The sequence below is a fragment of the Salvia miltiorrhiza genome, chromosome 7, assembly GCF_028751815.1.
Source record: "Salvia miltiorrhiza cultivar Shanhuang (shh) chromosome 7, IMPLAD_Smil_shh, whole genome shotgun sequence".
In the NCBI taxonomy this organism is placed as follows: Eukaryota; Viridiplantae; Streptophyta; class Magnoliopsida; order Lamiales; family Lamiaceae; genus Salvia; species Salvia miltiorrhiza.
Genome location: NC_080393.1, coordinates 13180614 through 13185475, shown reverse-complemented (window position 1 = coordinate 13185475; position 4862 = coordinate 13180614).

The following is a 4862-nucleotide window of genomic DNA, read 5'->3' as shown; positions in this document are numbered from 1 at the left end:
GTCGAATTCGGGTTTGACCTTATCAGGTCGGGTTGATATCAGGTCGACCCGATAGCGATCCGATCCGCACGATTTGCCAGCCCTAGGAATAATGATGAATCATGGGTTCACAAGAACAGCTCTATTGATCTCATTCAAAAGCTCACTTCTTGGATCTCTGAGTCACGGTTGATTTTCTGGCCACGGGAACGGTATAAAAAATTGCTAATTAAAGCTTGAGACGCCAAATTAAGTAATTCGCTTAAATATATAATGGTTAAAGCAAATGGTTTGTTAATTGGAGAAAAGAAGTAGGTTAAAGCAAGTTAAAGTAAAATATTTTTCGCATATAACTCAAGGATCAGGCATTTTTGCATATTAACACATCAAAGAAACTCAAAATCAAGAATTGTTTAAGATAGGCAAAATTAATAATGTAAAAAATAATTATTATAATTAATAAATCTAAATTAAAAAAAATTGATTAATTAATTTAAATTTTGGACTTAAATTTAAGGGTTAATTAATCTAAATTTAATTCAAAATTACTAATATATTATTTACATATCCATTTAATCATAAATCTACAAATATACTTAAACAACTAAATACTAGTAGCTTCATAATCTCGTGCTCAAAAGAAACGCCTCACATTCAGCAGAACGGAGGAAGTATTTGATGGTAGGGTCATGTACAAAAATTAATGTTTAAAGGATTTTAATTATAAAGTTAATGGTAGGATTATATACAAAAAAAATAAAAATAAGTAAATTGGGGCAAACTTTTTGAAAACGAATGCGCCTATATTCATTCCATTTGAAGCGCCATACTTTTGAATTTGAATTACTCCACTTGAAATGTCTCATTTCATTAAATTGAGGTTTATTATAAAGTGAAAAGGAAAAAACATCACTTGAAAGCACAAGATGCAGACTAAGGGCAAAAAGCTTGAAAGCACAAGATGCAGACTCATTTCATTTTAAGACACTCAATACAAAAGAAATTTCTATCATAACTTATTAATTACATAATACGTCACATACAAAAATAAAAATAAAAAATTACTCTTTCTCTTACTTGATTAATTTGATAAAAAAATGCCCTCAAAAAGCTATTTAATATTTCTAATTTTATTATAAACAACTCATTTTACACTTTAATACTCATACCCATAAGAAATGAGAAGTTTCAAATGGGACGAAAGAAGTATTATTTTTTATAAATAATTTTTTAGCTTTATTTTTTTCATTAATTTACAAATTATTTTGTTGCAATTTATAAATGTGAAAAATACTGTAAGTTTGAGATGCTCAACTTATCTTCATGACGTTAGTTGTTTTTTTTAATTGTGTATAACTGATTAAATTAAAAATAGTTTTGTAAACATGTATATAGATTAAACATATAGTAAATAATAGGGTCAATAAAAATACTTCATTTGTCCCAACCAATTTGATTAATATTTTCTTTTGGGTCATCGTAATTAATTTGATCAATTTTCTTATATGAAATGAATATAAGCATGAAAACATTTAATCATTTATTTAATTTATTATCAAATAAATTTAAAACACTAACTTCTTAAATTATGTGTTAAAACAAAATTGATCTAACTTAGCTAGATCCGGTATATATATATTTTCCGTGCACGGGAGTAAATGCGTACCTGATGACTGATGTGATTTATAAAGGGTAACATAAAAGACTATTAACATACGAATATAGTGAGTAAAATTAAAGAGAAAATAGATAGGAGAGTTTGGTAACATGTCAAGTAATCTATTCACATGTATAAAACAAAACCATGCACCAAACTACTCATTGATTGAGAACGACCTAACAAGTCAACTTTACATTCTTTAATCTTTTTTATGTATTCTAAAACAAACTACCCAAATTCTTGCTATATATTGTTGGAACCTTGAATCTATTACATGTATTTAAACTAAATATTAGCAAAATTTACAATAGTATACTAGTATTTTGCTTCAAAAAAGCACTCACACTAGTGATGAATGGAAGTGGACCTAAACAGGGCATTGGGCCCTTGAAATTATATACCCCTACCTTCTCAATTAATAAGTGTGGTCTTTTTATTATTTTCATCTGTTCGTAATAAATGTGGTATTTTTATTTTAGGAATATACATTTATACTTTAGAGTAAGACATGTTGATTCTCTTTCCAAATTAAAATTATCACATCAGTGGTGAGCACATTATGTCTGCCCACAGTGGATAGGTGATCGGTTCTTTTAATACATAATACTTACAAAAAACTCATCTCATAAACCGTTTATTAATTACCTTATAAATCAATTTTAATGGGATCCTTTCTCTACTTTATATATATTTTCAATATTTTTTTTAAACTCGTGTAATCAGAAAATAAAATAAGTTAAAAAACATGAAAATAAAAACAAAAAGAAATTGACAAATAAATTATTAAAAAAAAAAGAGATGAGAGGGGAGATCTAATTTTCTTAAGTTTTAACCTTTAAATAAATAGTTTTTGCATTTTGAATCCAATATTTACGTAAAAATTAAAGCTCTTATAGTGATATTTAATTTGATATGTATATCAAATAGTTTATAATTAGTCGAATTTCACAATTTTAACAAAGAAATAAAAGAAAAATATAATTTATAAATAAACCTTCAATTTTAGTATAATCACAAATGCACCACTCAATTTTAAATTTGATTTCAAATTGAAAGCTGGATTTTTAATATATTATAAATTGTGAGTTTGAATTTAAAATACTTTGTAGTTGACTCATAAAATTAAAACTTCAATTTCAAAAAATTCTTCACAATCAGACTTATAATTTATGTTTTATGTTGAATTTTTTTAAATACCCGTGCAATGGATTGTTTGTTTTAGTTTATGAATTCCTAATGTTTCATTATTTTTACATACTCCTGGTGCTCGCTATGACATACTCCCTCCATCCGTCAAGATTATGTAAAAATTATTATATTGGGCGTCTGTCAAGATTATGTCACTTTCCTTTTAAGGCAATGGTCCCACCATCCTTTTTAATATTTTATCCTTACTAATAATCTTTATTTACAAAAAAACTTACCCCAAATTCAATCTCAACCTCACATCTTATAAAGTGTTGGGACCATTTCTCCACTAAATCAAAATCATCACTAATTTTATTAAATCTTGTGCCCAAGCAATTTTACATAATCTTGGCGGACGAAGGGAGTTATATTATAGAACACTCTTGACTCAAAACTCATAAATATATGCATATTTGTTTCACGTGAAAAGCCGTGATAATGATCACTCTCTCTCTCTCATTAGTTTAACAAATTGTAAAAAATATCAGACTTGTATTCCGACGTCCCGGTATTGATATGAAAACGCATCCCCAGTAAATTGACCAAAATACCATATGTTAAAATAGAAATTTTATTAAAAAAAGAGAGAAAAAGGATCTAAAAACTTTTGAGAGCACAGACGCTAACAAAGGGCCGAGTCTCAAAAAATCCGTCTAAAAGCAAAACAGAAAACCACGTAAAAACACCCACAAACGACGACGGGTAGTCGAAAACAAAGAAAACGAAGACTATGAGAAAAAATTTAGAAAGGCATCCTCGTCCCCAGCATCTTCGTCGTCCAACATATCTCCCCATTTTTTCTTTTTTGTAGAGACCACTGCCGACATAGTTCGGGCTGTGTCGGAAGATGAGTGAATTACAAAGTTTTACAGAATCGCTCCTCCAGACTGAGCATGCTGCACTTTATTCAAGAATTCCATCGGCGACGGAGTGTCAAGAACGGTGCCCTGCAAAACGACACCAGCAGCACGGCCTGCTACTTTTTGGAAATCCGAAGACATACAATTCTTGATTATACGCCGGAGTCGGTGCTTGATAGAGGAATCAGGAACCTTCCCATTCTTGGAAGCCCCATTCGGACGCCCTCAGCCACGAGTTATCAAAGCCAGATCTGGATTGCTACAGTGCATTTGGGTGACAACCGAGTCCAAAGCTGGGCGAGCCTGATCAATCTCCGAAATAGGAGGTGCCCCGGTCAACCTCAGGCTTGTCAGAGACGGCAAGAACAGAGGTTGGGCTGGTCGGGCTGCCATAGAAGCCATGGCCTTGCCAGAGGAGACCACCAAATCACGAGAATCATGTATAATCTCCATATCCTCTCCATCACCAAAACTCATTTCCTCACCAACATCAATTTGATCGAGAGTAACCAAGGCAGATAAAGAATTGTGAGTAACTATACCCACTTCCGTGGAACTAGATTTCGGCTTAGGAATCTGGGCAATGGCAGTTGGACCAGATAATTCTGGAGGAATTCTTGGACCCCCACTGGGTGAAGAAGAGCGCTTGGACGTCGAGTCGTCGGTCGCCGGTGTCGGGACACGAGGACTTTGGCCCCTAGTGCCGATAGGATCCATCACCTCAACGGTTTTGGGAACCTGACGCCAAATATCAGAGCGACCTCTAGCCTTCTTATTTCGCCTTTTTCTATTCATGTTCTTTCTGAGGACATTCTGATCAACATGCACATTGTGTTTAGCCGAAAAAGTAGGTGCCATCTCAGATCGATTACTCCTGCAATTATCAGTATCATGGCCAACAAGAGAGCAAATCCAACAGAAATATGGCAAATTTTCAAAGCCGAATTCAATCTCAAAAATTTCATCACCACATTTCACATCCAAAAACTTGGGGATTTCGGAAACAACATTAATCTCAATAAGAACCCTCGCAAAATAACCAACCGAAGCTCTAGCAGAAATGCCATCAATGATAATAGGAGTACCAACATGTCTAACAATGCCCGTGAGGACCTCAGGATGCCAATACTCATGCGGGAGATTTAAAATACGAAGCCAAACCTGAGCCATAGAAG